Source organism: Miscanthus floridulus, chromosome 17 (assembly GCF_019320115.1).
Source record: "Miscanthus floridulus cultivar M001 chromosome 17, ASM1932011v1, whole genome shotgun sequence".
Classification (NCBI taxonomy): domain Eukaryota; kingdom Viridiplantae; phylum Streptophyta; class Magnoliopsida; order Poales; family Poaceae; genus Miscanthus; species Miscanthus floridulus.
The window spans coordinates 50,279,317-50,292,123 of record NC_089596.1 but is presented as its reverse complement, the minus strand read 5'-3'; positions in this window follow the sequence as shown (position 1 = coordinate 50,292,123).

Sequence of the window (12,807 nt, the reverse complement as noted above, 5' to 3'; positions counted from 1 at the left end):
GCCGATGTATGGGAAGGAGTACAAATCCATCGATAGCAGCGGCAATAACTCTCGAAGATCAAGACCTCAACGTCATCATGGCTCTGACACAATCAATAGAGGAGAAAGTTGTGCGGTCTCATGTTCATCTACAAAGCATGCAATGCAAACTAAGTCTGTACAGCCGTATGCAAGCTAATTAAGTATTGAGGCTTGTATGCATGTGCACACGCATGGATGCAGCGACTACAACTACAACTCCATGTGTCAGTCCGACTGCATCGAGCCACCAAGCGAGCCGTCCGAGCAGTCAAACGAGTCGCTAAGCGAGCTGCCCACGTTGCCGACCAGATATTGTCATATGCCGCCGACCAGACGTTCTGTTTAAAGCTAAGTCACGCTTTAATGTTTTTCTAAATATTCTCCAATCTTTGTATATCGCCATAATGTTTCTCCAAACTATTTTCTCCATATTTGCTCTCCAAACGATTTTTTGAACCCCCGAACAGTCATGTTGATGCTCGGACGCCTCCAGAGATGACCCTATCTCTGGCTCCTCCCTACACGTGCATGAGCGTCTGCCCTATGCGTTGTGGGTGGTCGGCAGCGGCTCCTTAGCGATGCTTTGTTCTTCCTACACATGCATGGGCTCCATGCTTGATGTTATGGTTAATGGGCTAGTTAGGGCTGGAGACTCAGCTACACACTAACTATTCGGGTGGTTTATATTAAATATAAATATATTTTCACGTCAACCAATCGCCAAGCTACATACGCTATTTTTTTATTCATAGTTCATATATTTTTACATCATGTACTACCCGTTCTACATGTTTGTATTGTAGGATGATCGTCTAGGTGATCGGACCACCTGTTGCTCGGACTTCTCCACTGATCAACTGGTCGGACTGTTTGGTTCATGGACTTCATCGCCGACCAGTTGATTGGATTGTTCGCCGATCGCTAGCAATGCCGGGGACTCCTCGGTGCTCGTCCTTCATTGCCAGCTACGTAGGGGACTCCTCGGCACTCAGATTCTTCATGCTCGAGGACTAAGTGGGCACACTTTACCGCACGGACATCGCTAGCTACGTCGGTGCTCGGTCATCGCCAGTGATGCCAGAGACTCTCGCTCCTCGATGCTCGGTCATCGCCAGTGACTCCAAAGACTGCTCGCTCTTCGGTGCTCAGTCATCGCCAGCGACGTTGGGGACTCGCTCCTTGGTGCTTGAGCATCACCAGCGACACCGGGGACTCCTCCCTCCTCGGTGCTCGGTCATCGCTAATGACGCCGGGGACTCCTCACTCCTCGGTACTCGGTCATCGCCAGCAACACCGGGGACTCCTCGCTCCTCGGTGCTCGGACATCACCAGCGACGCCGAGGACTCCTCGCTCCCCGGTGCTCGGTCATCGCCAGCGATGCCGAGGACTCCTTGCTCCTCGGTGCTCGGTCATCGCCAGCAACGCCAGGGACTCCTCTCTCCCTGGGGCTCGGTCATCACCAGCAATGTCAGGGACTCCTCACTCCTCGATGCTCGGTCATCGCCAACAACGCTGGGGACTCCTTGCTCCTCGGTGCTCGGTCATTACCAGCTACGTCAAGAACTCCCTGGGTGGTCAGACATCGCCGATTACGCCGAGGACTCCTTGGTGCTTGGGTCTTGCTACGTCTCATCAGTGTGCTATCAAGCTGCTCCATGCTGTTCAGATCAGGGTGCTGATCTTGGGCAGCGTGTCTGGGGTCTTGATATGCACATGTTAGACAATGTCGGCAAGCTTTCAGACTTCCTTGACCCTGCTACAAGATTCATTCTTCATCTTCCAGCAGGCTTGGGGACTAAGTGGGCACACTTCACCTTGTGGTGAATGTGCTTGTTCTCATCTCATGGCTACATCCGAGGACTGGCTACCTACTCGGCTAGTCTTCTACTTTATGACCCTGGCACCACGTGACTATGTCACCTACTGTTAGGCTCAGGGACTAGCTGTGGGGGTATGGCCCCCAAGACATGGGCCGCACCATTGGAGGTGGCCCAGCCCACAAGATCAAGGTGTGCACGGCGCTGCTCGGCATGCGCTGCAAGACATTGTATAGTACCAAAAAGGATACTTACCTTGTAACCCTATCTCCTCTAGAGTATATAAGGAGAGGTAGGGGTCCCCTAGCGGACAAGATACAGCTAGATCTATCTACTACATCTCAATACAATACACCAAAGACATAGGATGTAGGGTATTACATCGATCAGGTGGCCCAAACCTATCTAAATCGCTGTCTCTATGCCTTGTGTCACCATCTGGTTTCTGATTACGCGCACCCCCACCGACAAATCTACCATCGTGGGATACCCCTTGGTGGACTGCCGAGCATCTTTTGTCGACATTGTCCCGCCTCACGCAAACAGACCCTAGTGGCTTGGTTGGAGCGTCGAAGCTGATGGACAAACCCCTTGGGAAGGGGCACAGGTGGTAGCTCTAGAAGTGCTAGTTGATATTTATCGAGAGTTTGGTGATGAGTTGATCAACGGATCAGCTGAGTCCATTCCTCGAGTAGCCCCGTCTGAGGCAGTGTGGCTAAATTTTGAGGATGATCCCATGGTAATGAGCTTAGGATAGCTCAAAATGATATTGGTGGTCTTATGAGTGCTTTGGAAAACCGTAGGTAGCAGTTTGTACGTGCTGTCAGGGAAAGAGATGCTAACCATGATCAGATCATGCAGTTGACTCATGAGTGAGATGATGCAATCCATCTGGCACAAACTAGGAATAATGCTAGGGTCATGACAACAATTCGTGCTGAAGTTAGAGAGAATGAACTTGTGACAGAACCGCCCAATTTATATAAGATCAAGTATGGCTGTCCCCGCTAACATGTTGACACACACATACTTTCACTTATACAAACCCGATAGTCCGCCGAGTGTCCCAAAAGACCTCGGTAAAGCAACATCACAACCAAGATTGCGTGATTAAGCAAATACACATCAAATACACAGGGTTGCAGCAGAAATAATATTACAAATGGGTTCACAAATAATAGTACAAGTTTGGGTTTCAAAACCGCTTAGTGAAAACAACATAGCTTTCAAATGATTACATTAATATAAGTTCCAAATATATTGCTAGCATAAGTGACATCAAGGATTTTGCAAGGCTTTATTAGTGGATCTAGCTGGACAATCTTTTTGCATAAAAGCTTGAGTAACCATTAGCATTATTCACCTATACTAGCAGTGACTTTTAGCCATTACCTACCATCTATATTAGCACATGTACTAATCAATCACTTGATTAAGTTGCAAATAATAATAACCATATCAGGTATTTCATGGCTCATTATCATTATCATCATTCTTTAACCATATCTTTAAATTTAGTGAATCTATGTTGCTGCTGCTCAGTCAAGTTCTCACTATTCAGGGAGAGACGGTGATTCGAATCGATTCCTATCCAGCTGGAGGGGTATTCCTAAACACAAACCCTGCTTCCCCCGTCAGGGTCGTAAACAAGTCACCTTTGGCACAATTCAGGAGTCGCGAGTCCGAACAGATCGACATTCTCAGAGAACCACTCTGCCAAGGTTGCTTGGGACTCTAACCTGCCTTGGACTTATGCCAATGGCTCTCCGCACATCCTTACTACCTCCAGAATACATGCCACTGCTCGTGTTCCCGGCCTGAGTCAAGCTACTAGGCTTCGCGGTCAGAACGAGTTATCTGGCCAGCTAAGTGTTAGGCTACGTTCAACATGATATGAGGACGTACAACATTTCGGTCCTTAAACGACATAGACGGGGATAGATTCACACCCAAGACCTCCATGCCTTGTTGCTGCACAACCGTCATCCCATCCAGTCTCCATTCATTATTAACACATGGTTCTTTTCCCACGATAGCAAATATAGCCAACCATGACCAGAGTTCATCCTACATCTCACAGGTGATAGGAAATCACCCAACTTCTACCGGTCTATGCATAGCTAAGCATCATTCGATCCTACACTTAATTAGGATTCATAGGATTTTATCTAGACAAGGTAAGGATATAATGCAACAATTGGTTCCAACCAATTCCTATACTTAATGCATCATCAACAATAAAATATACTCAAGATATTTGTAAAAACATGGGAGACTTAGAATGCTCCGGGGCTTACCTGGGATCCGATACAAGTCAGTTCAGTTAGCTTACACCGTCTTGGTGACATCTCTGGTCCCAGCACTTGCTTAGTCCTTCCATCTTTGGGATAGTTCCACCAAACCAAATCTTTGAGTTCGGCTCCACATCACATCCTTCACGTGGTTCATCTAGCATACCAAAATAAGATGCAAGATGCATGTGTATGAATGTGATGAATGGTAACACAAGATGCATCACCTAAGCATTCAAGACAAACACAAGATTATGCAAGACATAGACACCAATAGCTATTTAACTAACATCACACAACTAACTATAGAGAGCAAGCACATCAAGCATGACACAAGTTTAACAAGGCCACAAGTATCATAATTTGACCATCAACAAGGGCATAAGCCACCCTTAGCAACACATGGAGTAAACAACCACAACTAGCATATGTCTATTTCTGGACTAGAAGCAACAGCTTCATGTTTGGATCATAACTAGAGTTATACAAATCCAATAGCCATGCAACAGGACATTCTGGAAAGCTTATGAAATTTTCTACAATTCATCTTTAATCATCTTAGCATGATTCTCAAGTTAACTAAGTCAAATATACCCATTTAGAGAAACTGGTCCACAATTGACAGAGAGCAGCAATTTCTAAAACCCAACTTTAAACAGGCATAACTCACAAACTACTTGGCCAAATGACACCAAATTTTAACAAAAGCTAGATACATGAATTATCTACAACTTTTGTATAAACAAGTTTCACAACAAAGCATATTATCATGAAGAACTTTGCTAAGTTCCCAGATCTGTCCATAAACCACATCGGCAAGAAAATAATTATTAACTTATGTTGCAAACACATAATTGGGCAAAACCAACTTTACAACATTTCACACATGACTAAAGAACACCAGAAAGCATGGTGCTCACCTCTAAATAAATTTTCTTAAAGCATTTCTTAATTTATTTAGACATCAAGGTGTATTTATGAACATATACCAAAAATACACAATAAATTCTACAAAAATTACAGTAGCTCACATATCCTCTCAATAGTCTACTGTACAAATGTCATACCATTTGCATAAGTATAACTGCCTCTATGAAAGAGACAATTTGCTATTGCAAGAAATCATGTGAGAGCGAGATAAACCAATAACTCACTCATACTTCATCCAATACTCATGAAATTTTTACCACACATCAACTATCACATGAGTGGCATGCCACAAAAATTTCACTTCATTTGGAGCCTTAGATCTATAGTTATGGAAAATAACAAATTCAACTAGCATTACAACCTTACTGCACAAATCTATTTTTTGCAGCTAAAACTTTAACTAAAACATGTCATATTATAGATCTACTGCATAGACAATTTGACAAGCATTCCAAGAAGACCTCATTTGCTATTTACGAATTTCCTATGAATTACTCTGAATTTCCAAAATTCAGCAAATTTCCTACAAAAAGGTCCTTAACAACACTATTCATTCGAGTCATAGACTTCGTAGTTAGGCCCCTTCCTTTCCTCAAATTTTAAGACGAGGTCCCTGACGTGAACATGAACAGAGGAGGCACTAGAGCTTGTCGATGTCGGCCAGAGGAGACTCGTCAGCGGCGGGGGAGTGGAGGCGGAGCACCTAGGAGGTTGGTGCGCACTCGTAGGTGGCCGCAGCTTGCTCCGCGGAGGCCCAACGCGGCCTGGCCATGCACGCCGGTGGACTGGGCGATCGGTGGCAGGTGGCAGCAGCGCTGCGGGGCTGTAGCATGGCCGATGGGGGAGTGTGGGAGGGGCGGCGTGGTGAGAGGAAGATGATGGTGCAGTCGGCTTGGACAGAAGAAGGGCCGAACAGTGGGGACACGACGAGGCCGAGCTCGGCCATGGCGGACGTGGTGCTCCGGTGGTTCGCCACGCACGTGGGTGAGAACAGCAGTGGCGCGAGGCAGCTGTGAGGCTAGGGAGGCTGAGCTAGTGGTGGCTCCTGGCTTGAGGCGTGCAGCACAGCAGCGATAGCGAGCTCTGCTCGCGTCCATGGTGGACGTGCGCCCCAGCGCGGAGCAGAGCGAGGCGAGGGAGAGCGAGGAAGAGCGAGTAGGGAGCTCGGCGTTCATGCATGTGGGGCGAGGTGGCGATGGGCGTAGGCACAGGAGGCCACGTGTCAATGGTGGGAGTGTGCTCTCACGCATGGGCGACGCATCGACCCTTCACCGAACACATGGCGTATGTCGCTGTGCCCAACTTGAAGTTCGTTTTTGGGCTAGCTCTGCTCCGAACTGAGTCATGGGCCCTTAAGCAAGTTTTCTGTACACATGATGACCTATGAATTTCATTAATGGACCATAGCCATTTGACGAATGGGTTAGCAGTTAATTAGGCTCCAAAGTGATAGTGTCAGCGCGTTGATAGCGATGAACAAAAGCCCAAATTGATGGTCAAAACGAAGTCCAACGTATGCCATCTTTTTACATGCTCTTCTCCATGAACTTAGCTCCAACCATTATTTTGGGGTCAAGTCGAGTTGCTTAACGAAATTTGGAGAACGTGGAATGCCAATGTCGACGATGAGTCGACGATGAATTCCAGACTTAGAAAAATTCTAAGTACCAAAAACAGGTGTCAATTCAATGTTTGAGCCTCGATTCACCTTAGTTCCAAGTTGATCTGGCTCTTGGTCCAAAAACAAAGTTTGTTCTACTATACTCAAACTTCAACTTTTATTCAAGGTGCAACTCCATGCAAGCACTGTAATTGATTGGTCAACATAGGTCAAAGTAGCATCACGGTAAAGCTTAAATCTGAGTTTTAGACCGATTGAGGTATTTTCTTGTCCTCCGCCCAACATGAACCTTTCATGACTTTTGTTGTAGAGTTCAATTAGAGTCATTTGGGCAAGGTTGCTAGGTTTGGTTGACGATCTAGAATTCCATTCACTTTGTAAAACAATCCAGGCAAGGACATAACTTGTCATTTCATGTGACTTCTTGATTCCAAACTTCATGAAACTTTTCCATGGATCAATATAGATGGATATTGATGCAAGACACATGAAAGAAGCACCTTCAACATTACTTAGGTATATATCTGAAAAGGGCCAATATACAAGCAAAGGTGTGTTGCCCAAGTTTAAGTTGGAGCTCATTCTTGTAGATTTGATCTTGACACCTTCATCACCACTTAACATGTCATGTTTGAGCTCAAACCCATTGCTTAACTAGTGGCAAACACCTAGGGTGTTACATAACTCCTCCGCCAAATTGAAGAGATACAGATTGATGTTCACCGTCTTAATAATCAGATCAATCCAATTCCTCACCCTATTCTAGTGTACCCCGTGGTGGGAGGACCACAGGTGATCTTCGCTGATGATGATGGCATGGACTTAGATGCCAATGTCATCATAGTACCTAAAGCTGAAGAGCCGCTCTAGGTAGAACAGTGGCTGAATATGCTTGAGCACAAGTTTTGTTTGCTCAAGTTAACGAAGTAGATGAAGGCGGAGTATGCTTCACATCAGCTACAAGGACCAATAGGTATCTAGTGGCATCATTATAGGTCCACCTTACTTGAGAATGCCTAGATCACTTGGAATCAGTTCTAGAAGGCTTTCAAGAGTCATTATATTCCTCCTGGTTTGATGGTAATAAAGCATAATGAGTTCATGAAGCTGGTGCAAGGCATGAAGACACTTACTGAATATCTTCATGCATTTAATCATTTGGCAAGGTATGCTCTAGAATTTGTTCATTTAGAAGCAAAGAGAATCGCTAGCTTCAAGAGAGGGCTTAGTCCCAAATTGATGAAGCCCGTGGGGAATAACAAGAGTGTCACTTTCAATGAGTTCGTAAGTGATGCTCTTACTCAAGAGAATAACAATAATGTCTATGCAGCTTTCAAAAATTGTAAGAGGGCCTTTGAGGCAAGTGCCTCTTAGGCTAAAGCTCTAGTGGCTAAGACTCAGTTTTGCCCCCTGGCTATAGCCGTTAGGTACTAGCCGCCTAAAAAGAAGAATCAAGGCAAAGACTGGGTTCAAGAAGGCATTTATTGTTCCTCTTCCAAAGGGCACCATAGGACCAGGGAATTCTTTTGTTCCACCAGCTAACAGGCCCTCCTAGAATTATGGCAGGACAGGTCATTGGTCTAAGCATTGTCCTTATCCTCTAAAGAATAATCAAAAGCAGGGGAATTCTAGTGCTCATCAAGGTCACATTAACAACACCAACATGACTGAGATACCCTTAGGAGAGGTGGTAACTGCGGGTAAGTTTCTTGTGAATCAACATCCAGCAGTTCTACTATTTAATTCTGGTGCTTCGCATTCATTTATGAGTCTAGCTTTTGCATCAAAATACAATCAGAAGGTAATTACACTATCCACGGGTAGTTATTGCATTAGTGCAGCTAGAAGTAATATTTCTACCAATCAAATAGTACCGGCTATGAGTATCGAAATAGAGAGATGTGTGTATATGGCCGATCTGGTAGTTTTACTAGGATTAGGTATAGATGTAATATTGGGGATGAAGTGGATGAGCGGTCATGGAATGCTCATCGATACTTCCACTAGGGTCGTTATGTTGAGGGATCCTATTAGCAATGAGGTTTTCCTAGTGCCACTTCCTAGAGATCTGGACCTCCACAACACTGCTAATGCTATCTAGACCCCGGGAATCGAGGATGTCCCGGTAGTTTGTGAGTTTCTAGATGTATTTCCTAATGATTTACCTGGTCTATCACTAGATCGTTATATAGAATTCAAGATCGAGTTAGTGCCGGGCACTACACCTATTTCTAGAAGGCCTTATAGGATGCCGCCCAATGAGTTAGCAGAGCTTAAAGTTTAGTTACAAGATCTGTTAGAAAAAGGTCTTATCCAACCTAGTGCTTCTCCCTAGAGTTGTCCTGCTATATTTGTGAAGAAGAAGGACAAGTCATTGCGCATGTGTGTGGATTATTGTCAACTCAATGCTATGACAATCAAGAACAAGTACCCATTGCCCCGCATTGATATTTTATTTGATCAGTTGTCTAAGGCAAAGGTATTCTCCAAAATTGATTTGAGAGCTGGTTATCATCAGATAAAAATTAGACCAGAGGATGTGCCTAAGACCGCTTTCTCCACCAGATATGGGTTGTATGAGTATCTTGTTATGTCTTTTGATCTGACCAACGCTCCTGCATACTTTGTCTATCTAATGAATTTAGTATTCATGGAGGAATTGGATAAATTTGTAGTTGTCTTCATTGATGACATCTTGATCTTTTCCATGAATGCTGAAGAACATGCTGAGCATCTGAGAGTTGTTTTATCTAGGCTATGAGAACATAAGCTTTATGCCAAGTTCAGTAAATGTGAGTTTTGGCTAAAGAAAGTACCTTTCTTGGGTCATGTGTTGTCCGATGAAGGAATTTCGGTTGATCCGTCTAAGGTGCAAGAAGTCTTGGATTGGAAAGCACCAACTTTAGTGCATGAGGTTAGAAGTTTCCTTGGTTTGGCTGGCTGTTATCGTTGCTTCATCCCGTATTTCTCTAAGATAGCCAAGCCCATGACCAGGTTGCTTCAAAAAGATGTGAAGTTTGTTTAGACTCTGAAGTGTGAGACTACTTTTTGCACTTTGCGGACCTTATTGACCTCAGCTCTTGTTTTGGCACAACCTGATATCGAGAAACCTTTTGATGTGTTTTGTGATGCATCAGGTACCAGTTTAGGATGTGTCCTTATGTAGGAAGGCTGAGTTATTGCTTATGCCTCGCGTCAGCTAAGGAAGCATGAAGCTAATTATCCAACTCATGATCTAGAGTTAGTGCTGTTGTTCATGCTTTGAAGATTTGGAGGCATTACCTACTCAGTAATGTGTGTCATATTTGTACCGATCATAAAAGTCTTAAGTATATCTTCACTCAACTAGAATTGAACATGAGACAGTGAAGATGGCTAGAGTTGATCAAAGATTATAACTTAGAAGTCAATTATCATCTGGGTGAAGCAAATGTTGTTGCCAACGCTTTGAGTAGAAAATCTCATTGCAATTCTCTCTTGGAAGCAGATTATCATTTGGCACATCTATTACATCATGCTGTGTTGCACAGTATTGCTCTTAGTTGCTCTCTAGAAAGTAAAATCATCAAGCTTCAGAAATCCGATGTGGGTGTGTTCCACATAAAAAGGAAGATGAAGGAACAAGAAACAAAACACTTTTGTGTAGATGAGACAGGTGTCCTATGGTTTAAGGATAGACTTGTAGTACCAAAGGACAAAGAGCTTAGAAACCAAATCTTTGAAGAAGTTCACTCATCCAAGTTATCTATCCACCCGGGAAGTAGCAAAATGTATCAAGATTTGAAATCTCGCTTTTGGTGGACCAAGATGAAGAAAGAAATCACAACTTATGTTGCAAGGTGTGACAATTGTTGCAGAGTCAAAGCAATTCACTTGAAGCCTGCTGGACTTCTTCAACCATTGTTTATACCAGGATGGAAATGGGAAGAGATTAGTATGGATATCATTGTTGGACTTCCCCCTACCCAAAAGAATTTTAATTCTATATGGGTAATAGTGGATCATTTAACGAAGTCTGCTCATTTCATACCAGTTAGAACTGACTATCGACCAATTGACTATGCTGAGTTATATTTTAATCAGATAGTATGTCTCCATGGTGTTCCTAGAACCATTGTATCTGACAGAGGACCTCAATTCACTACTCGTTTTTGGGAACAATTGCACAAGATGTTAGGCACCAACTTAGTCAGAAGTTTTGCTTATCATCCACAAACCTCTGGACAGACAGAGCGGGTGAATCAAATATTGGAAGACATGTTAAGAGCTTGTGTCATATCTTCCAAAGGTTCATGGAATAAGTGGTTACCCTTGGCTGAATTTTCCTATAATAATAGTTATCAAGAAAGTATCAAGATGGCTCTATTCAAAGCGTTGTATGGCTGTAAGTGTAGAATTCCTTTGAACTGGGTTGAATCTGGAGAAAGGAGATACTATGGCATTGATTTCATCGAAGAGGCTGAACAACAAGTCCATACTATCCAGAAACATATGGAAGCCGCTCAAGCTAGGCAAAAAAGCTATGCGGATAAAAGAAGGAAGCCCATTGAGTTTGAAGTGGGTGATCAAGTTTATTTGAAGGTATCACCGATGAAAGGTGTGCAACGGTTCGAAGTAAAGAGGAAACTTGCACCTAGATATGTAGGCCCATACCCAATCATAGAGAAGAGTGGGAGAGTAGCCTACAAGATAGAGCTACCTTATGAGATGAGAGCTATCTTCAATGTTTTTCATGTCTCTCAATTGAAGAAATGTCTCCACGTTCCCAAAGAAAGAGTTTCACTTAGAAATATCAAGTTGACATCACATCTATCCTATGAAGAAAGACCGGTGTGGGTTATTGATACAAGAGAGAGAGTAACCCGAAGTTGGGTCATCAAGTTTTACAAGGTTATGTGGAGTAATCAGGGTAGTGAGAGCGATGCAACGTGGGAACAAGAAGATTATTTGAAGGATGTATACCCTAACTTTTATTCAAAATGGTACGCTTTTCAAATCTTAGGGTGAGATTTTTATAAGGGGGGAGGGCTGTAACACCCTAGGTGTTAGGATTGCATAATTGCACTTGCATTTGCATGAGCATAAGCATTAAGCATTCTTATATGAACTTTTACATATGAAACATGCACTTGAAACATGTGAAACATGACTTGTATATTGTGTTTTTCCTATGTGTATGCTTATGATCATGTGTGATTGAGTGCAAGTGATTGATGTTGGTAACTAAAATACCTTAGCTACACTTAGGATGTCTAATGGAACAATGTTCATGTTAATGACTTTGCCTAATTATGCTTCTAGGGTTTAGTTTGACTAGGTGCTCCTCTTGAGTGCTTTTGTTTGACTGAATTGGAACATTGCCATATAATGTTTGCATGTCTGTGCAACCTAAAGCAAAGTTGTAGGAAATTATATATGGAACAAACTTTGTTTAGAGGCCAAGTCATGAAAATGTGTGGAACAGTCCCAAACATGTCCCACAAATCAGAATTGGGTGCTGATTCAGCACTTAGAAAATTTTCTAAGTCATAGCTGCATTTACAGTTTGATGAAGCTTACTTTGGGTTGATGTAACTCGTGATCCTTTACGAATTAGCTGATGGTTTATAGAACAGTTGTAGATCTATCATAGCTCTATGACTTTGCTTCAAGGTAATTTTGCTAACTCACCACCGATTAGGATTGAGGAAGGTTTGAAAATGCGCTGACAGTCACTGGATGCCAACTCTGATGGCATTCGGGTTCAGGCTGACATGGCCGACCGGTGTTAGGCCGAGCTCGGCAAGTGGAGGCCATACGCCAGTGCTGCCCCCCCCCCAAATTAGGCCATCATGGACACCTTAACCCCACACGTCCTCTGGAGCAAGTGTTGCCTTCATTTCCATTTCCTTGCCTCGCCCTGCTCGCGTTCACGCTCACCACGAAGAAAACGAGCTGCAGTGACGCCGAGGAGCTCCGCCGAGCTCGTGCGCCACCATAGCCTTGCCATTGCCTAAGCCAGCATGCTAGTAGCTCTGCCTTGCTTCGTGCCACCATCTCCACCCACTCACAATGTATATCAAGCCTAGGTGAGGGCCTATTGGCCACTTCCGCCGCCCGCCATGACCGGGGCTCACCGGACTTCGA